This window comes from Eulemur rufifrons, chromosome 20, assembly GCF_041146395.1.
Source record: "Eulemur rufifrons isolate Redbay chromosome 20, OSU_ERuf_1, whole genome shotgun sequence".
In the NCBI taxonomy this organism is placed as follows: Eukaryota; Metazoa; Chordata; class Mammalia; order Primates; family Lemuridae; genus Eulemur; species Eulemur rufifrons.
In genome coordinates this window covers 27,002,419-27,025,466 of record NC_091002.1, presented here as the reverse complement: position 1 = coordinate 27,025,466, position 23,048 = coordinate 27,002,419, and the positions used below count along the sequence as shown (strand labels likewise).

The following is a 23,048-nucleotide window of genomic DNA, read 5'->3' as shown; positions in this document are numbered from 1 at the left end:
GAACCAATGGGGATAAATGCCACCACAGCTTTCAACAAAATCACGGATATTAGACTCCACGTTGAAAAAGGCTCTTTCCCAGAACCATTTTCTGAACAAGACAGCTCCCAAAACTCAAACTGGTGACACAATAAAAAATGGAAAAGGAGTCCCAAAAAGGTCCCAAACTAACCCAAATATTAAAAAGAAGGCAACAGCAGAGGATCAAAGGGAACAACTGGAAGAACAGCAGGAATCTAAGGGGAAAATCTATAAATGGCTTCCTATGAGACTTAAAACAACAATAAAAAAATAATAAAGGAAATGAATATTTCATTCTGGAAGGGCATTAAAGAAGAAGAAAAGAAAGCGTAACGTGAACTGCCCAATGTGATTAACAGTGCCCTGACAGAATGTCTGCAGCTCATTGAAAGGGGTGTACTTTCTAATGAAATGTTTACCATATTTCCCATTATTTCTGAGGCTGAAAAATTTGCTAAATTCTAGATTTACAAAGCAAAGTTGTTAGCAAGTAAAGACACCTATGGTGTTATTGGGCTATATGAAAAGGCCATTAAAGAGGGTGCAACAGCAACACAAGTGTTGCAGGAAGTTGTTCTTAATATTTTGCAAAACGCAACAGATCAATGGAAGGCATTACTTCTGACTCTGTAGTTGCTGAAGCTAATAAAACATCAGCAGAAGAGCTGGCCAAGAAGATGGAATCTGGAAAGTCTGTCTTTCTCCAAAAAGGAGGGAACAGTTTACAGCAGCACCCCAAATAAGGAAGGCAGAACAGGATAATCATCTTGGCATCAAATTACAGATCTCCCTGATCCCTGGAATCAATGGAAGACATGAAGCTCATCACTCCTGTATGATGTTCAGTGGAAATCGAGCAAGCAGTGTCCCGCTACCCGGAAATGCTGCAGGAATGTGATTTAATAGTGGCTCCTCCTGACGAGCTATTAGGAGCAGAATGAACAGAGTATTTTATATTCCGTAAAAATGAGGCTTTGCCAATAACATTAGGGTTTCAAATCCTTGAATCATAATTTCTTGAAGTTTTTTTTTAGTATATAGAAGGTGTTTCAGACTCTTCATGAGACAAGAAATGCCCTTGTCCAGGTGACCTGGAAAAAAAAATGGATAACGGAGAGCCATCATGGGTGCAGATTATGGACTCTCAGGATTTAGGGAGTAATTCACTGGGCTTACTCTCAAGTTTTATATACTCAGGGAGAAGTCTTTGGTTTATGTGTTTAAGACTGTAGTTCACCACAGTTTTACAGCATACATAAATTTCAAACTAATGAATATTAATTTACCCCACAATTATGGTGAAAATTTGTACTTTACTGATCTACTTTAATCCCAATGTAGTTATTCTATACATCAGAGGGCTGATGTCTTTCTGCATCTGCCTTAGCAGAGAGGGCAAGTCCTTGCAGGGTGGGAGATCTGGGCTGTGACACTATCTTGCCAGGCCGGACGGGCCATCACAGGCCACCTGGTCAAATCCACTCATTTTACAGATGAGCTTATACTAGCTTTGCCTTGGCTCAGAGATTGCAAATGACATTTCTGTGTGATCTTTGGCTTTTGTTGCCGTATCCCTGTGGATGAAGGCTAATTCTTGTCCTTTTTGTGCCATTTCTCTTCAAATGAAACACAGTCCTGAATCGGGGTGGTCATGTAGCTCTTTTGGTTTATGTCCAAATATCATTTTGTATTTGTTATTCAGAAATGCTTCCAGTAAAAACAAAAGGCGCAGGAGAGAGGGGTGAGGAGGGGACACTTGCTTCTTTAGTTCTTTGCTCTGTGAAGGGGTAGCTGGCTTGAGAGGGCAATGTAAGCCCTGGAGACTACTATTAGGCTGCTATTACTTTCTCCAGAGCAACTGCTCTTGGAAAGATAAAATCAGAATCATTTTGTAAATATACTGTATAGAAACACCTAGTAGACATATTTTAAGTTTTAGCTTTCTTACTATGTATTATCTTTTAAAAATCACTAATTTTTTTATTCATTCCTGCTTTAAAGAGTGATGAGAGAAAACATTCTTATTTTTCCCTTTAAAATTATTTTATTAAATCACAAATGCACAACAGTTTCTTAACTCTACACATGCACTCCAATATTTTTTTAAAAGAAAAACATTAAGTCTTACTACACCATGATCCTGGCTAACAGCTTTTAAACACTTTAAGAAAAAAGTCTGTAAAAAATTTCACATGTCAGTTGAAAACTTACATATTTAACCTTACCAGAGAAGGAATGTTTCTATCCTCTTACAAAGACCACTAGAAAGAAACAACAATTAAACAGCTAAGGATCTTTTTCAAAGGCATTTTTCTTTATGATCCTTTCTCCAGAGTAAGGAAATGTTATGAAATAATCCAATCTATTCACAAAGTGGCTCTGGTGTCTTCTGCCGTATCACTGCGTATTTATGCGTGACTGAGGTAAGAGTTTCCTTTCCAGTGTTATTCTGATAACCTGAAGCTGTTCTGTCACCTCTGGGCTCTCACCTTTTGCTACACAGTGAAGCCCATGGCAGACAGGAAGAACCTTACATTGGCTCCTCCCACCATAACCCCCACTTCCTCCATGGCCTTCTGGACCACAGTTCCTTTCACCATTTGGTTCCTTCTACCCGTATTCCTTCTACCACCAAAGTTTCCACTCCTCCTTGTACCATAGTTAGAAGGTTGCTGGTTAGCATTTCCAAAATCATTGTAATTTCCACTTTCATAATCTCCTCCTCCATAGTTGTCATAACCATCTCTGTAGCCCCCACCCTGGCTGCCATATCCAGGTCCTTCACCATTGCATCCTCCTCTTATCTCCTCCATACCCAGGGCTACCTACAAAATTGCCAGCTCCAAGTCCTCCCCCATACCCATGACAGCCATCCGCAAATCCACACCCACTTCCACATCTGTCAGATCCTCCTCTAAAGTTACTTCCTGGTCCTGATCCAAAATGTCCACCACCACCACCACCAGCACCACCATGTGAATCCCCAAAACAACCTCTCCCACTCCTAGAAGGTTGAACTTCCTGCATTTCTTGTCTAGACAAAGCCTTTCTTCCTTCTGCATTAGGACCATTGATGGTACGGTGTTTCTGCAATACCGTTCTATCCACAGGGTCATGGTCATCAAAAGTAGCAAAACCAAAGTTTCTTTTCTTGCCAGACAAACCTATCAGTAATTATCTCAATGGTACCAATTTTTCCATATTCCTCGAAGTAATCTCTAAGGAGATGTCCCTCAATATCTTCTTTAGTTCCACCAACAAATGGCTTCTTCACAGTTACATGAACCTCTCTAGCCACCATTTTGGCTCAACCACTCTCCCACAATCGATCAACTGAATTAGGCCTTGCAGCCATGGCAACACCACCCTCAGCCAGGGAGGAGAACATGACCAAACCAAGTCCTCTTGACCTTTTGCTCCCGGGATCCCTCAAGCCACACAGTCTGTAAGTTTTCCGCATTTCTCATAGTTGCCGCTCAGACTTTCTTTGGTGGTTTCAAAGCTTAAGCCACCATAAATCGTTCACGGAACTGTTCCTTTTCTCTCTGCTTTGTGGACTCGGTCACTTTAGCCCAATTCCCCACAGTCAAGTGAGGGGAGAGAGATCTCCATGGATTAACACAACCGGCCTCGTCCTGGGGCTCTAGTGAGAACTGCGGCTGTCCGAGAAATACCACCACTAGGAGAACCTCCACCAGGACGTGCTGCTGCTACTTGGAAAACATTCTTGTCTTTCCTCCCCCTCTAGGGAGAACTCCTTCAGTCCTTCACTGTTCAGCGCCTTAGCTGTAGGGTTTTGTTTTTGTTTTTTTGTAGATGTTCTTTTTTGTCTTTTTAGTTGACACATAGTAATTGTACATATTTGTGGGATACAGAGTGATATTTTGATACATGCACACAGCGTGTAATGATTAAATCAGGGTAATTAGAATATTCAGCACATCAAACATTTATCACTTCTTTGTGTAGGGAACATTTAAAATCTGCTCTTCTAGCTTTTTAAAAATATACAATATAGTTAACCATTTCCACCCTCCAGTGCTGCAGAACACCAGAAGTCATTCTTCCCATTTAGCTGAAATTTATATCCATTAACCAACGTCTTTCTAGTCTCCCTTTCCTGCTACCCTTCCTACTCTCTTAATAACCACAATTCTACCCTCTACTTCCATGGGCTCAAATTTTTTTAACCCCCACATGAGTTAGAACATTCGGTATTTGTCTTTGTGCCTGACTTATTTCACTTAACATAATGTCCTCTAGGCTCATCCATGTTGCTGCAAATGACAGGATTTCGTTCCTTTTTTATTTAAGTGGCTGAATAGTATTCTAGTGTGTGTACATAGACCACATTTTCTGTATCTGTTCATCTGTTCATGGACATTTAGGTTGATTCCATGTCTTGACTATTGTGGATAGTGCTGCGATAAATATGAGGCTTCAGGTATCTCTTTGATACATTGATTGCTGGATTGTATGATCATATGGTAGTTCTATTTTTAGTTTTTTCAGAAACTTCCATACTATTCTTTTATTTTTTCAGGGACAGGAACTCACTTTGTCACCCAGGCTGGAGCGGAGGTGCGATCATAGCTCACTGTAACCTTGAACTCCTGGGCTCAAGAGATCTTCCCACCTCAGCCTCTAAAGTAGCTGGGACTACAGGTATGCATCACCACGCCTGGTGAATTAGAAAAAAAAATTGTAGAGACAGTGTCTGGCTATGTTGCCCAGCCTGGTCTTGAACTCCTGGCCTCAGGGATCCTCCTGCCTCAGCCCTCCAAAGTGCTGGGATTCCAGCACTCTCTCTTAGATAATGTATTTGAAGTGTGATTGTCTATACACTATTTTGGTTCTTCTAAATGGAGGAGGTGGGCATGAAATGCTATCGATCACCCATCTTGAAGCCCCTCCTGCAGTGTTTTTTTTCTATGTAATGTTCCTTTTTATCTCTAGTAACATTTTTTGTTCTGAAGTCTATTTTGTTTATATTATTATAGTTACTCCAGCTTTCTTATAGTTGCTGTTGATATGATATATCTTTTACTATCCTTTTACTTTTAATCTATTTGTATCTTCAAATATAAAGTATGTCTCCTATAGACTGAATGTAGTTGTATCTTATCTTTTTTAGTCCAACTGCCTTGAGATTGAATTGTTTAATTCATTCACATAATACTGTTTATATAGTTGGATGTATATCTGCCATTTAACTTTTTATTTTCTATATGCCTCGTGTATTTTTTGTTTCTATATTTCTTCTTTACTGCTTTCTTTTGCACCAAGTGCATATTTTGCAATAGAGCATCTTAATTTTTCACTACATTTTTTTAGTTCTCTCCTGTTGATTGCTCTAAGGTTTAACATATATATCTCATCAGAATTACTTTCAGATTTATACTAACATAATTCCAGTGAGATATAGAAGTGTTACTCCTATATAACTCTATTCCTTTTTTCTTTTTTGTATATAATTTGTCATACATATTTTATCTAAAATGTTATAGACTCAACATTACATTATTATAATTATTACTTTATATAGTTTTGTCCTTTAAAGAAGCTGAGAGAAGAAAAGATATAAATATATATATTTAAAAGATATAAATAAATATAAAATAAGATAAATATATACCTTATATAACTATAAAATACATATTTATAATTATAAATAATACAATACAATATATTAATATATTATATATTATATATTAATAATGAGATATATATTATATATAATATAATTATTTTAAATGATTTTGTCTTGTAATTTGTCATGTAATTTCTGGTAGAAATCTAGAAATCTGTGTAGGACAGTAGAGACCAATTTAAATGATATTTACATCTGGAAATGGGCACATATTTTCTTTTGCTAGACAGTTTTTGTGTGAGGTTGAGTCAATCTAGTTGTTAGAAAAACTAAGTTTGGGTACTGTTAATTGTTTTTATTGTTTTACTATTTATTTTTATTGTTTATGCTCAATGCACCCAGGTTTCTAATTCCTCTAATGTTACCTTGTGCTTAGGATGGGCTAGGACACAGGGGATTTTTCTCCATAGCTGCTTTAACTTTGCTTAAGGTCTCCCCTTTGCACCTGGGTCTCAGAGTGAGTCTCTCTCTGCATTCTTGCTCCTCTCACAGCAGAATATTGCTCTTACTGATTACTCAGTACTTGCTAACCTGGTGAGGTGGGGCAGGGAGCTGTTCTCTGTTGTTGTGACCCAGTCACAATCTTAGTCACTATGATCTTGGGTCCCAGGGGTGGAGCCTTCTCAATGGTACTGTCCTTCCGTGGGCATCTCAACAGGGGATCCCTAATGGTCTAGGCCCAGGACAGTTTCCTGCTCCTTCCCCAGTGGTAGAAAATGTTTTTTCCATTTCCTTTATCTGACAACAAGTAGATTTGCTTCCCTTCCCAGCTGCCTAAGGTTTTGTTCCATATGGGAGACAGGTGTGAAGGTTCTTTGTGGGGCTTTGGGTCTTTCTGTATAGTGGCTGTTGCTCTCCTCCCCTAGGCCTGTACCAGGAGAGAAGCTTTTTCTGGACTCTTGTTCTGACCCAATATTTCCAAGCATTCAGTAAGGTCTGTAGAGAAGAGCCTGAAAGTGTATGTGAATTTTTCTTGTCTGTGGCTCTTAGGGGTTTTATGTTCTCATGTTAGCCCACACTTACACTTTAGCAATTTGGTAAAACTATGTGAATTTTTCTTAACAGTTTATATGGTATCCAGCATCTGCCCCAGGGAGGCATGTGCTCATAACCCATCTCTTCCTGGAGGCACCTGTTTCTCCCTAGATTTCAGGTTAGTGGGTTGCCCTGCAACCTCAGTTGTCTGGTGGGTTGAAGAAAGGATTTCATTTTGTAGATTATACAACTTTTAATTTTTGTTGTAAGGGTGAAGATTACTATTTCTGGATTTCTCCATCCTAAGCAGAGGCTAAATTTCTCTGGATATATTTTAAATATAGAGCCCATAGGATCTGTTCATGTGTAGAGTAAGAGAGAGAAGTCATGAATGTCCCCAAGATTTGGGGCCTGAATGACTGGAATAATCAGTAGCCATCAGATGTGTTAGGAAAAGCAGTACATGTAGCCCCTTTGAGTGGGGAGATCAGAAGTTTATTTTTGAACATGCGTGTTGAGTTTGGGATGACCTTTCAATATCTAAGTGGAGATATTGAACAGGACGTTAGATACAAATCTGAAGTTTGGGGAAAAGGCTTGGGCTTGAGACATAAATTTGGGAGGCATTGGCATGCAGAATGATTACTAATGAAGAGAGTGAAGACAGATGGCAGAAGACAAAGTCTGAGTCCAGCATTCCCGAACATTAATAGGTCAGTATATTAGTTAGTTATTGCTTTGTAACAGATGACCATGCATTCTCTGGCATGCAACCACAAAGATTTATTACTCAGTCATCTATGTGCAGGTTGGCTGGAATTCAGCTCATCTGGGCTGGGATTGGTCTGGCTGATCTAAGCTTCTGATGGGTTCAGGTTTATTTCCTGAGGCTCTGATTTTCCTTGGACCATGGGCTTGTGTCATATCCACCAGCTTCTGTTTATGTCACATCCGTTAGCATTCCTTTGGCCAAAGCAGTCCTATGGCTAAGCCAAACACAAATGAGGCAGGGAAGAATATTTTTATATGGAATTGGTGAGAAGGAGCTGATATTTGCTAAAAAAGATGTAACTTACTACAGTCTATCTGCTTATTCAGGAACAATCACATACCTACCACTCACATGGAAAGTTTACTAGGTACAGTTTCTGCTTTTCAGATTATCACAGAGGACAGTTTTACCAAATGCCTCGCTACTGCATTCACATAATACTGATTTTTCAGCTTGCTATAACAGTTTATGTGCTGCCTATAACTTGGTCCCAAAGCCACTGCCATAGATTTTAGATTTTTGTTTTGACCATAGCCCAGGTACCAGTTACTATATCAGTAAGCTATTGCTATATAACAAATAATGGCAAATATTTCAATGCCACACAATAATATATTTATTTCTTGCTTACACATGTGTGTTGGCTAGGGTCAGAGGTCAGCTGGCTATGATTTTTAGCTGGGGACCAGGTCTGCTCCACATGTTCCTCCGTGTGGCCAGCATATTCTTCTCGTGGTGAAAGGCAGGAGCATGGAAGGCCAAGCTCCACTGTGCAAGCACACTTCAAATCTCTCATTGTGTCATGTCCGTTAACATGGCATTGGTCAAAGACAGACTCGTGGTCAAGCCCAAATATGTTTCAGGGACTGCTTTCAAAGTTCAGGCAGTTTACCAGTCGGCCTTGGCTTTCCCTTTCTCCTTGCACAGGATCTCGGGTTTATCCCGGAATGAATAGCTCACTAGAGCTACTCCAGTCTTTCCTGAGCATGTGTGCAGCCTTGTACATGCACACAGCCTTCCAGACCCAGGAAAAGGTGAGATCTTATCAAGTCTCCCATTGGCTGCCTTATGTCCCTGATCTCTCTGTTAAATTTCTGGCCAGTCCACTGTTTGTTTGTTTGTTGTTTTTCTTTTTTTTTTTTTTTTTTGCTTGTCCCAACTAGCATTGAGACCTTAGGATGGCTGCAATGTTGGCCTTCTCGGTTGTTTACCATGAAGACCACCATTTCATGATATATATTTCGTGACTATATGCTATAAACTTCTGAGTAGACTGGTGCCAAGTGGATGGCAGTCTTGTGCCAAGACTGGTGCCAAGTCTATGGTAGACTTGTGAGTCTGGAGATTTAATTGAGCCCAAGAAAACCTCTTGGTGGGCATTGCAAATTGCAATTTGCTAAAAAGACCTTAAAGCTGAATGCTTTGGTTAAATGTTTCCAAGTGACATTTAAGCAAAATGTGGAGGGTTCATATAAAAAAAAAAAGTTAACTCCATTGTTAGGCATTTAGATTAATTTGCATGGTAGTTTTCCCAAAGACTTAAACATTTATAAAATTTGATTAGTAATGGGAAACACAAAGAAAACATATAAGAGACGTCTACTTCCAGAAGGATGGAGCAGACATACTTTTCTATCTCTCCAACTAAATACAGCTAAAAACCTTGGTAGTTATAAATAAAACAAACATAAAATGCTGAAAAAGTGGAGAGAAAAGGGAAGATTGGCTGAGACCTCAGAACCTGTGTAATGACCTGGTGATGATTTTCCTGGCTTTTCTTTTTGCCTCATACATTCCAGACTAGGTAACCGAGAAGCTAGCAATCTAAAACACAGACAACCCAGTCACTAAAGTGAGAATGTTCTAACCAACTGAAAATAACCAGGAGACTTTTCACTATCCATGAGCCCAGAGAAACTATGAGGCCAGCCTGGACTTTCCTCCAAGAAACAGAGAAAGACCATGCCCAGCAATGGTGGAAGGTGGAAAGAAAGTTACCCCAGGAGGGCATTTCTCCAGTTCAGTTGTCACCATCACAGTTACAGCAGCAACACTGGATAGGCCCAGAGTTTGGGCCTCAATAGGGAACAGATCATTGAGTCTCTCACCTCCCTGGCACCAGAGTCATTGAGTTTCAATGTCCCACACTCTCCTTCCTTTTCTATAACAACAAGGACACTTTTAATGGTTTTCTTGTAAGCCATTAAAAGGAAGTTGGCAATGCATAAGAAAAATGAGGATGTTTCAAAGGTTAAGAAATCTTTTTTTTTTTTTTTTTTTTTTTTTGAGACAGAGTCTGACTTTGTTGCCCAGGCTAGAGTGAGTGCCGTGGCGTCAGCCTAGCTCACAGCAACCTCAAACTCCTGGGCTCAAGCGATCCTCCTGCCTCAGCCTCCCGAGTAGCTGGGACTACAGGCATGCACCACTATGCCCGGCTAATTTTTCTATATATATATTTTTAGTTGTCCATATAATTTTTTTCTATTTTTAGTAGAGACGGGGTCTCGCTCTTGCTCAGGCTGGTCTCGAACTCCTGACCTTGAGCGATCCACCCGCCTCGGCCTCCCAGAGTGCTAGGATTACAGGCGTGAGCCACCGCGCCCGGCCAAAGGTTAAGAAATCTTAAAAAAATTTTATTATAATTCCTTATAGGTCTGTAAGTGGAAATCCAGTTGTCTCCCATAACTCACTTCTGTTTCTGAGTGTGTTACTTAAAAACCTTCCCTACTCTTCAAACTTCCACCTTTAGATAAAGAGCATCTTTTCTAAAGGAAAGGCTCCCTTCTCTTCCCACAGGCCTGAATAATGAGTCTCCCCTGTTGCAAGAAGGATGAATAGCGAGGACCTTCAGACACACACACACACACACACACACAAAAGTGGGGCTTATTTCTAAGAACCTGAGTCTGGTTTCTTGGATATTTCTTCAAGATAGTGAGTTAATATGTGAGCAATGAGATTTTGTTAGAAGCAAATATTCCCATTGTCTTCACGAGTCCAGAAGATCAAGGACAACAGAGCCCATGCCAAACACCCCCAAGGAGCCCAGACCTCCTCAGCAGAACGTGGGAAGAGACTGCAAAAACGTGTCATGCCTGCATCAGTGAGCACCCACCTCCAACCTACATGCGAAGTTGAAAGTGTGGGGAGGCAGGAAAAGGAAAGATCTGTAGAAGGGGCTGTTAAGGGCTGTAGCAATTCCCCTCCCATCTTCAGGGTCAAGGGAGAGAGGGAAGCACCTGAGACCAGGCAAGAGAATTTTTGGGTAACACTTGACACTTATCCCAAGGGTTTGGAGAGCAGGAGGTCTGGCACTGTAGCTGCAGTGGCCTCAGACAGCAGAGCAAAGAAAGAGGCAGGGCTGCACTGAGGGCAGCTGCACGTCCGCCAGTGGTGGGACAATTTGTGTGTGGAGGAAGTTCCATCTCATCATGCACAACCTTGCCATAAACACTGATAGCTCCCTCGGCCAACACAACTGTCTATGAAGACTGGCCATGTCCCAACCACCTCAAGGAGTCTAATGAATATCCCAGTGGAGGGAGAAATAAAACTTCATTCATGCTCTTAGCAAGTGAGAATGTGATGGAAGGTGATCAGAATCAAGGTGTGTTTATCATTTGAACTTGACATTATTATGTTCTTGACAACTGATGAAAGAAAAAACTTTAGACATACATCCAGCCCAAGCAAAACTAATTCAAAGGGCTTGCAGTGAAAGGCTGCTTGGAAGTGAAGGAGCTTAGAAAATTTCAACCCAAAATATGACTCCTTAGGTATAAAGAATATTTTGAATTAAAGGCCTTGGAAGGTGCTTTCCTTCTATTTGCATAAACCAGAAGTCCGCATCAAAAAGAACAATTGACTGCCCTTCCCCTCCCTGTTATTTCAATATATTGCAGGAAGGAAGATCAGGAATGCCACCAGTCCTGGCCCAAATCATTTTAAATATGATACCTGTCTCTCCGGTTAATTTACAAGTCAATCTGTTTCCCCTCATCCATTCCTTCTCCCAAGTATCTATCCATCCTCCCCAGCAACCATTTATTGCCCCTAAGCAGAATTACCTATGTTCCTCCTCCCCCCTCCCCTCTAAAAGGAGGGCGTATACATTTCTGGGCCCCACTGGGACACTGGGCGATCACTCTGTGATTCTCCCCGTGCACATGGTTAACAAACTTCTTTCTATCTTATTAACCTACTTTATTGTGAGTTGATCTTTCAGTGAACTTTCGGGGGAAAGGGAAAGTTTCCCCTCACCCCACAGAAGCATGAAACCAGAATGGGGAGCAGTCTGCGTGTACATCTCCACTCATTCTAAATTTTTTCATTTCCCTTCTCTGACATCTTTTGTCATAATAAGTGTTGCTCTTCATTATCTTCAGGCATAGACTCCGAGATTAGGCATTTCCTTAGACCTAAACCTTTTTTTCAAACAAGTACGTTTATAGTTTACTATCAAACATTTTTCAGTGGCCTTTCTGAGGAAAACCACTATCTTGAAGTAAAGTAACGTCATCGGTATTTTACGTACCCCCTTTGTCTTTTATGGGATCGATGAAGCCAGTCAGCACCCTGCCCACTCTTGTTTCTTTCCTCAAGCAGGAAGGAGAGCTGCCCTCACTTTCCTAGAAATATATCTTCCTCTGATGTGTTGGAGGGCTTATGTATTTGGGGTTTTTAAAAAAATTTTATTTTTAATTATGGGTACATAATCGTATCTCTTTATAGGGGACATGTGATGTTTTGATACTGGCATACGATGTGTATTAATCAAATCAGGTAATTGGGGTGTCCATCACCTCAGGCATTTATCATTTCATTGTGTTAGGAACACTCTAATTCCACTGTTTTAGTTATTTTAAAGTATATCCTAACTTACTGTTGACTATAGTCACTTTGTTGTGCTGTCAAATATCGTTCATTCTAACTGTATTTCTGCACCCATTAACCATCCCCAGTTATCCCTCCTTCCCGCTACCCTTCCCAGCCTCTGGTAACCATCATTCTACTGTCTGTCTCCATGAGATCAATTGTTTTTAATATTTAGCTCCCACATATGAGCAACAGCATGCAAGATCTGTTTTTCTGTGCTTGGCTTATTTCACTTAACATAAGGTTCTCTAGTTCTATCCATGTTGTTGCAAATGACAGGACTTTATTCTTTTTGTGGCTATATAATATCCCATTGTGCATATATGCACCACAGTTTCTTTATCCATTTATCCTTTAATAGGCACTTAGGTCAATTCCAAATATTGTGAATAGTGTTGCAGTAAACGTGAGAGTGCACGTTATGTATTTTGTTTCATTCTTGTTCAAAGCCTTTGGCTTCAAGTATGTGAAGGCCAGTTCCCGCAGCCAACTGCTGCTTTCTGCTGGTCTTCACCTCCTGCTGCCCTGGCCACCAAGGAGCAGTTGCTGATGCTACTTGATAAAGTGAAGTTGCTCACACTTTCACAGAAAATGAAGAAAGCCCTGAGGAGGCTCTAGAATCTTTTCAGATGATGAAAACGGAAGGAGGGAGGGAAGGAAGGAAGGAGGGAGGGAAGGAGGGAGGGAAGGATGGACATTTTGTCTTATATAACTGGACACCATTCATGGGTTCATGATGGGCTGGGTTTGGCTGTGGGATAGGCTCTAGAACCACAGGACACACCAATGAACTTATCCTTCTTGCCAGGTGGGGCCCATAGGACAGATTTTGATTTGCATATGAGCTGGACTAGAGCTATGCCTTCAAAAAAGTGGCATTTCTAATGGTTATAGGTTAAGTGTGCTACTAAAAATAAGTACATTCTCCTTCAAAGAAACTGATTCATATATATAGCAATTTATAACTTAATAAGAGTGGGGTTGCTTTTTAGGTGTCTTGTTTTGCATTCTGTAGGCAAAGAGAGCTGAATTTAACACTGGTGGCAAGAAAAAATGTATGAGTGCATTTTAATTTTTCTTTCTCAAACTTCTTTTCATGGATATGTAATTTCAAGTGTATACTACACCAGTTTAATAAAAATCTTATACGTTGCCTATATGTAAGACCTCTTCTGAGGAATTTTGAAAGTTATCAGTGTTGTTAAGCAGTGTCAGCTCTCGTGAATGAAATATCTTGTGTACAGGTCGATGAGTTAGCCATTAAACGTGCTTGTTGTGCAGGGGAGTGGCAGGGACGGCCTTTCAGTCAGTGTGTATCAGAATGCCCATGCTCAGGTGCAATATTTTCAACTCAAGAAATAGTTGTATTTCATAATACAAAATGTGAGGTTGTTTGCAATTGGACAGGGGGCGGAGAACATTTCCTGCCATTCAGAAATATCCTTTTGTGTTCAGCTTTGTCATAAAAATTTTATAGTTCAGTTCCTCTTACTGTGTAGATATAAAATCTTTGTAAATTTTGACAACTCTGCCTTCTATTTCAAATGGTGGAATAGTGAAGCTTATTTGGATGCAGTTATAAATTATACACAGACAATAACCAGGTCTAAGTGCATTTCTAGTCACAGATTTCTTAATTTAGTAAGAATATTATCTGTACCAATATAAATAATTTTACTTTCAGCATTGAACTTGTAAACTGAATTCAGTGTTAATCGCAATAACGTCAAATGCTTCACCTACAACAGAGTAAATTTCCAAAAGACTTTTTTGATTTTGTGAATTAAATGAAAGAAAAAAAAATCAAATCATGATTTTCTACTGGAATCATCTGATGGCATTATTTAACTGTTTACTTCTTTTAATGAAGCCGACACAGTAACGATCATTACTTCACTTTTCATGTGTGCATAAAAAAAACTGGGAGTAAAGAAATAAGTATAATTAACTTAGAAGAACAGTCTTTTGGTCTAAATGAAGTCATGCTTCATAAAGTGATATGTGAGCTCACCTTTCGTAGCCTGCATTTGAATCATTATCTTTCAGCAGCATCTTCTTAATGTAGCTATTAGCTTTCGAAGTTGATGCTGATGCTTCTTGTGATTGGCAATCTGTGTCTTCTGCTTGCCGTGTAATCAAGCTTGTTCCAAGCTGCTGGTGCAAGACTGCACTTTGCATTATCATGGAGCGCCCCTCATGCTGTTCTTGAAAAGGAGGAGTTAGTGATGCTGTAACCCAACGTTAAATCAGAGTTTTGTTCACTGCGTGTACATCTCCCAACCTGCAAGATGAGAAGATGGCAGAAGGGATAAGTACAAAGTGAAGGTTTACCACACCCACCCACCCCACGCAGCTTATTTTAATGCAACTATTAATGATGATGCTCTGTTCAAACAACAACAAGAAAAAGGACAAATGCTAAAACGGTCAAAACACAAGGAATACCGGCATAGACTGAGACTGTCCCAGGGAGGATCGCTTGAGCTCAGGAGTTTGAGACCAGCCTGAGCAAGAGCGAGACCCCATCTCTACTAATAGAAAATATTAAAAATATTAGAAAATAGAAAAATTAGCCGAGTGTCGTGCTGCACACCTGTAGTCCCAGCTACTCAGGAGGCTGAGGCAAGAGGATTGTTGAGGTTGCAGTGAGCTATGATGACGCCACTACACTCTACCTAGGATGACAGAGCAAGACTCAAAAAAAAAAAAAAAATGTTTTGTAGCATTTGTTAGTGAACCCCTCTGGGCCTAGTGCTTTCTTTTTGGGGGTCTTAATTATTGATTCAATTTCTTTGATAGATATAGGCCTATTCAGATTGTCTATTTCTTTTTATATGAGCTTTGGTAGATGGTGTCTTTTAAAGAGTTGGTCCATTTCATCTAGGTTATCAAATTTGTGGGCATAGAGTTACTCATAAAATTCCTTTATTATACTTTTATTGTCCATGGGATCTGTAGTGATGCCCCTCCTTCATTTCTGATATCATTAATTCATGTCTTCTTCTTTTCTTAGTCAAGCTAGAGGCTTATTGATTTTATTGATCTTTTCAAAGAATCAACTTTTGATTTTACTGATTTTTGCTATTTATTTCTTATTTAAAAGATTCCTTCTCTAATTTTGATAAGTTTGTGTTTCCATTTTATTTTGTTCAAAAAAAAATTTTTTTTGACACAGTCTCCCTCTGTCACTTGGGCTAGAGTGCCATAGCATCAGCCTAGCTCACAGCAACCTCAAACTCCTGGGCTAAAGCAATTCTCCTGCCTTAGCCTCCCAAGTAGCTGGAACTACAGGTGTATACCACCACACCCGGCTAATTTTTCTGTTTTTAGTAGAGATGGGGGTCTTGCTTTTGCTCAGGCTGGTCTTGAACTCCTGACCTCTAGAGATCCTGACCTCAAGTGATCCTTCCACCTTGGCTTTCCAGCCTTCTTTGACCCACGTATTATTTAGAAGTGTGTTGCTTAATCTCTAAATATTTGGATATTCTCCTGGTATCTTTCTGCTATTTATTCCTAGTTTAATTCCACTGTGCTCTGAGAGCTGGTATTGTATTATTTCTACTTTTTTAATACTTATTAATATTAAAAATATGTGAGGGAGAAGAGAGGAGGAGGATAGGTATATTCATACCTAATGGGTGTGGTGTGCACCGTCTGGGAAGTGGACACTCTTGAAGCTCTGACTTGGTGAGGCAAAGACAATATATGTAATCTAAACATTTGTACCCCCATAATATGCTGAAATAAAAAATTTTGAAACAAAATAAATTTTAAAATGTGTGTTTTATGGCCCAGAATATGTTCTATCTTGGTGAATGTTTCATGTAAGCTTGAGAAGAATGTGTATTCTGCTGCTGTCAGATAAAGTAGTCCATATATGTCAGTTATATCCAGTTGATTGATGGTGCTGTTGAATTCAACTGTGTTCTTACAGATTTTCTGCTTGTCATATCTATCTATTTTTGATAGAGGAGTGTTAAAGTCTCTAATTATAACAGTAGATTATTTCTCCTTGCAGCTCTGTAAGTTTTTACCTCATGTATTTTGATGCTCTGTTGTTAGATGCATATACATTTCTATTTTTTGTTGTGTCTTCTTGAAGTATTGACTACTTGATCATTGTGTAATGCCCCTCTCTTTTTACTCTGAAGTCCATTCTGTCTGAAATTAATATAGTTACACTTGCTTTCTTTTGATTAATATTAACCTGGTGTAATTTGCTCCATCCTTTTACTTTTAGTCTTTATGTGTCTCTATAGTTAAAGTGGGTTTCTTGTAGACAGCATATAATTGGGTCTTATTTTTGGTCCACTATGATAATCTATGTCCATTAACTGGACTATTTAGGCCATTGAGGTTTCAAGGTGACTGTTGATGTAGTTGGATTAATATTTACCATATTTGTTACTGTTTTCCAATTTTTGCCCTTGTTCTTTATTCCAACCTTTGCCTTCCACCCTATTTCTGTCTTTTGTGGTTTTAATTCAGCATTATATATGATTCCATTTTCTCTCTTTTCTTAGCTTATCAATTATGCTTTTTAAAAAAAAACTTTCTGGCCGGGTGCGGTGGCTCACGCCTGTAATCCTAGCACTCTGGGAGGCCGAGGCGGGTGGATCGCTCGAGGTCAGGAGTTCGAGACCAGCCTGAGCAAGAGCGAGACCCCGTCTCTACTAAAAATAGAAAGACATTATATGGACAACTAAAAATCTATACAGAAAAAATTAGCCGGGCATAGTGGCGCATGCCTGTAGTCCCAGCTACTCGGGAGGCTGAGGCAGTAGGATCGCTTAAGCCCAGGAGTTTGAGGTTGCTGTGAGCTAAGCTGACGCCACGGCACTCACTCTAGCCTGGGCAACAAAGTGAGACTCTGTCTCAACAAAAAATAAAAAAAAATAAAAAAAATAAAACTTTCCAGTAGTCGCCCTAGAGTTTGCAATATTCATTTATAACTAATCCAAATCCACTTTCAAACAACACTATACCATTTCATGGGTAGTACAAGTACCTTATAACAAAATATTCCTAATTCCTCCCTCTCATCTTTAGTACCATTGCTTTCATTCATTTCACTTATGCATAAGAATAGGTATTTACACATACATGTACACACATATATAATTGAATATATTTTTGCTATTATTATTTTGGACAAACTGTTATCTGTTAGATCAATTAAAAATAAGAAAAATAAAAGTTTTTATTTTACCTTCACTTATTCTTTGATGCTCTTTCATTCTTTATGGAGATTTGCGTTTCTGATCTATATCATTTTTATTCTTTCTGAAGAACTTCTTTCAATATTTCTTGCAAAGCAGGTTTACTAACAACCACATTTCCTCCATTTTATGAGAATGTCTTTATTTCTCCTTTACTATTGAAGGATCACTTCTCAGGATACAGAACTCTAGGCTGGTGGCTTTTCTCTCCCACACTTTAAATATTTCACATCATCTTCTTCTTGTTTGCATGGTTTCTGAGGGGAAGTCATATGTAATTCTTATCTTCACTCTGCTTTAGGTAAGTTCCCCGCCCCCTCCCCCACCCCGCTGGCTTCTTTCAAGATTTTTTTTCTTTAGATTTGATTTTCTGAAGTTCAAATATGATGTGCTTATGTGTCTTTTTTGGTTATTTATCTTGTTTGGTGTTCTCTGAGCTTCCTGGATCTGTGGTTTGTTGTCTGATATTAATTTGGGAAAAATTCTTAGTTATTATTATTTTGAATATTTTTTCTGTTCTTTTTTTCCTTCTCCTTTGGCATTCGCATTATATGTATGTTACAACTTTTGTAGTTGTCCAACAGTTCTTGGATAGTCTATTCTGTCTTTTTTAAATCTTTTTTGTCTTTGTTTTTCAGTTTTATGGTTTCAATTTTCGTATTCTCAAGCTCAGAGATTCTTTCCTCAGCCATGTTCAGTGTATTGATGAGCCCATCAAAGCATCCTTCATTTTTGTTGCAGCATTTTTTGATCTCTAGCATTTCTTTTTTATTCTCTCTTAGACTCTCCATCTTTCTGCTTACATTATCCATCTCTTCTTGTGAGTTGTCTACTTTTTTTTAATTAAAGTCCTTAGCCTGTTAACCATAGTTTTAAAAAATTCCTGGTCTGATAATTCTACCATTCTTGCCATATCTGACTTTGGTTCTAATGCTTATTTTTCCTCTTCAAACTGTGTTTTCTGCCATTTAGTATGGCCTTTAATTTTTAGTTGGGCATGATATACTGTATGGAGGGAACTGCTGTAAATAGTACTTTAGTGGTATTGTGGTAAGATGTGGGGGAAAGGGAAGCATTCTATAGTCATGATTAGGTCTTAGTCTTTTGCTGAGCCTATGAACTTCACCAGTACTTCTCAGTTTTTGCCCCCCTTAGGTGGGGCAGGATGGCTGGAGAGAGCTGGAGTTGTGTATTTTTCTTCCCTCATGTGGAAGATTAAAGGGAGCTAGAGTTGGATATTTCCCTTCCCCCAAGCATGTTAGGCTCCGATAAACCAACACAGGTTAGGCTCTGGTTCTTCTGAGGGCAGGCTTTGTTAAGAAGAAAAGAATGAGGAACTTCCAAGCCATTTTCCCTAATGGCTGTACTAATTTACATTCTCACCTACAACGTATATGAGTTCCCTTTTCTGAGCATCCTCTCCAAACACTTATGACCCTTCATCCCTTCATCTTTTTAGTAAAATCATTCTAACAGGTGTGAGGTGATATCTCATTGAGGTTTTAATTTGCATTTCCCTAATGATTAGTGATTCTGAGTAATTTTTTCATGTACCCATTGGCCATGTGTATATCTTCTTTTTAAAATGTCTGTTCAAGTCCTTTGCCCATTTTTTAATTGGATTATTTGTTTGTATGCTATTAAGTTGTTTGGGTTTCTTATATATTTCCGATATTACTCCTTTATCAGATGTATGCCTTGCAAATATTTTCTGAATTGTCTGGTATATTTCAAAATGGTTCCTTTTCTCCTCCCCCTGCTGGATGCATGAAAGTATTTCTCTCCAATACTGTGAGGACTTAGTCAAGCTCCTGGAGGTAAAACTCACAAAATTATGACAGCCGCCCTGTGATTGGGTCTTACTGGAGTTTTAATTCTCAGACACATCCTCACTGAGCCTCTGGCAACTTACTGATTGTAGTTCAGGCTTTCCTACCACAGCGCTGGTTCCCAAAAGAGGTTCTGCTCATGTATTTCTCCTCCAGTAAGTTGTGATTCTCTATATCTCCTATATATCTCTCTGAATTTGTAGTTCGCCCTGTGACCTCATTTCTCTAACAGATCTAAGAAGAGTTCTTCTTTTTTGGTGGTGCATCTTTTTACATGTTGTTAGCTAGGGGGACTTTTTGCCTGGGCAATTCAGGGAACTGAATTGGTTCCATCCACAAAGGACTTCTACAGCCACAATGCCCCAAACTTGCTGCACCCCAGAATTCTGGTCTCTGAAGCTCTAAACTCAGTCTGCAGCCACAGACCCCTCTGGATCTGGGGCTCTCAAATAAAGAAGGGCCATGGGACCCCTGGCATGGGATGAGTGCCCCTGGTAGAGAGAGAGCTGACCCTGGGACAATCAATCTCTTTCTAACACTGACACAAGTTTCCCCAGGCCTGGGAACTCTAGGCCTGGTGGTGTCTCCTTACCCTCTCAGCCAATCTCATCTGTTTCTGCAGATTTCCATTTGGAAGCATTTTCTTTTCTCCTACCCCAGCGTGAGATAAGATCTGGAGCACCTTTTCTAAGAGCTTCTCCCTAGACTCTTACTAGGCTGCACTGTCCCCAGTCAATGATTGCCCCAGTGGCCATGTTTGTATGGTGACCGTTGCTCTAGTAATGACCCGTGATTATAGTGCTGGGCACATGACCCAGGCTCATCATCATGGTACCTTCACCTCCCCCAGCCTTTGGCTGATGTTGTGACACTGCATGTAGGGCAGATGATCTGTTTTTTTTTTTTTAATTATCACTATTACCAAAACCGTATATGATAATAATAATATCTAACTTTTGGATCATAGTCAGCGATTATTAAAAATTTTTCCTATATTAATCCATTTTATACTCATAATAAACCTATGAAGTTAGTATGATTGTCTCCATTCTACAGTTGAGGGAACTCAGGAATGAGAGAAGTTAAATAGTTTCCCCTGGGTCACAAGCTAGGAGCTGCTAGAGCTGTAATTCAAATCTAGAAGTTCTGATTCCTAAGTCCACAAGCTTAATCTTTTCCCTTCTAAGACATCAGCTAGACCCAATTCTTCACTTGTCCCAAAGCCTTCCCCGGTTACCTGCACCTTCAGTCATCAGTAGGTAGGGGGAGGGAATATGGCAGAGTAAGGAGAATTTTAGCTCATGGCCCCCCAGGCTGCTGGTTCTCTCAAACATTCAGGTTGCATCTGTACTGCACCAACTCAGCCTGAATTTGAAACTCAATTCCTTGCATGATTTCCACAAAAATTTTCCACTCAGATAAGCAAATGTGAGTTTAGTAGATCTTTACTGAAGGATTGGAGTTCATAGGTAGGCACCTTGCCGCTCCAAGCACAGATTCTGCCATCTTCTTGACACTATTCTATCAATATTGGAGTCACACATTCCAAATTATGTTTATTGGAGGCATAAAGGTTTGTGGCTCATATCTTCCATAATCATTCCCTTTATGAAAGAAATTATTCCTCTTTCATCCATTTGTGCTTTCTGCCTTAAATTATACTTTTCAGGTATTAATATTGCTAAACCAACTTTGCTGAAGTGTTTTGTGGTGTATTTTTTGCTATTCCTATATTTATACCCATTTACGTCGCTTTGTTTTGGTATGTCTCTATGTGCTGTGTCCTGGGAGATTTTCCCCACATGGTCACACAGCTCACTAATTTACTCTTTGATTATGTATAGTCAGCTAGTCAACCTATTAGTTTTGTTTTGTTTTGTTTGAGATGGAGTCTCACTCTGTCAACTGGGTTCGGGTGCTGTGGCATCAGCCTAGCTCACAGCAACCTCAAACTCCTGGGCTCAAGCCATTCTCCTGCCTCAGCCTCCCAAGCAGTAGGGACTACAGGTGTGCACCACCATGCCTGGCTAATTTTTCTATTTTTGGTAGAGATGAGGTCTTGGTCTTGCTTAGGCTGGTCTCGAACTCCTGACCTCAAGCAATCCTCCCACCTTGGCCTCTCGGAGTGCTAGGATTATAGGTGTGTTCTTATTTCCTGCCTTTTCTTGTTTCACAAATTCCTGTTATTGTTTCATGGATTTACTTCCCTTTTGTTACAAAATTAAGATTATAAAGATAAGGTTATTAAACATTTTTAAGACCTTTTCATATTGTATTTTTTTCCTATTTCCTCAGATGTGAAGTTCCTTTAATTGCTGCTTTTATTTTTAGTTATCATTGTTCTTAAATTTGTTATCCATCTCTCATGGTGTTGTGGTTCCCCAAATCTTTGGCGATTCCTGCTTGCACTGCCATCTTTTCAGTCATAATGCCGCAAGTGATCCTGGGTTGTCAGGGCCTTGTGGAGAATGGCACCTGCCTTAACCTTGCTGTGGTAGCTGCTCCTAATTGAGGCTATGGATTCTTCTCTGCTTCCTTCTTGAGGGATGTCTCTGTCTTCCCACAAGAGCTGTCCTAGCGCAACAGTTAAAAGTGAAGGCTGTGGAGTGTGGCAGCCTGTGCTCTAATTCTAAAACCTGGGTGATATTGAACAAATTCATTACTCTCAAACTGCCTCAGGTTTCCTCACCTGTAAAATGAGGTCAAGGATAAAGAATACCTCATAGGATCGGAGGGATGATTTAATGAGGTGACTGATACACAATGTTTGATGCAGTATCGGGAGCATAGTACATCTTCAATAAATGATAGCTGCTACTATTCCTTCATGTCACATAGAGACTCAGTTCTTGGTTTTAAGTGTAATTGGACATTTATTAATATAATTTTATCATTTTTCATTTCTGTGGACATGGAGAAGGGGGAACGATTTCACAATGTATACATCTGCCACATTGAAACAGAAATTTGGATGTAAATATGATAACTTTTACAATGTCATTTGACAGTTACTCATGACAGATGAAAGGCCTAAAACCCAGAGCATGACAGAGAAATTTCCAGACAGTCCTGTGATAGTCATAGATGCTGGAAGAGAAACCATTTCTCCTTAAAAGTTTTATTTCTAAAGCATAACTTTGGAAGAAATATAGCAAAACTCTTCCTGTATACAAATAATAATCATACCACAATTTTTTGGTTATAATTATGAATCAAGCATTTTCAATGGTTTATTTTATATTATTCCTACCATATCTCTACAAGGTGCATGTTATAACCTCCATTTACACATAATCAAACAAAGGCTCAGAGAAGCCAAGAGTCTTCTGAAAGACGTACATCTACGGACTAACAAGGAGCAGAATGCAGAGAATCCCAGAGGGAGCATTTGGTCTCATGGTGGCAGGGCTAGTCCAAGTATACCATATAAGCTGCATCTCAGGAGGTCCAGGGAGCTGGGACAAAGACACTGGTGAGCAACTGGCACCACGCAGCAAGGATCCATTTAAAAACAATATTTGAGTTTCGTCTCTTCACCTTGCACCAGGAGGATTAATAATGACCTACTGGGTTTCAGGCACGTTACATTATCTCCTTTAATCTCCATTAAACCACTGCAGAGAAGGACTTGTTATTCCCAGTTTAGAGGAAAAAACTGAGCTAGGAGTGTCCAGTGACTTGTCCACCTCCTTAGCATGCCCTTTTGG

At 39.6% G+C, this 23,048-nt stretch overlaps 1 pseudogene and 1 gene segment (V, D, J or C); both read left to right on the top strand.

The window, feature by feature from the left end:
- Positions 1–9,645, top strand: part of LOC138400979 (signal-regulatory protein beta-1-like) — a 47,316-nt gene extending 37,671 nt beyond the window's left edge. The window contains exons 11-13 of the C gene segment in view: positions 4,565–4,686; positions 8,346–8,452; positions 9,218–9,645.
- Positions 17–1,034, top strand: LOC138400717 (cytoskeleton-associated protein 2-like pseudogene; annotated as a pseudogene).
- Positions 9,646–23,048: the final 13,403 nt, after the last annotated feature.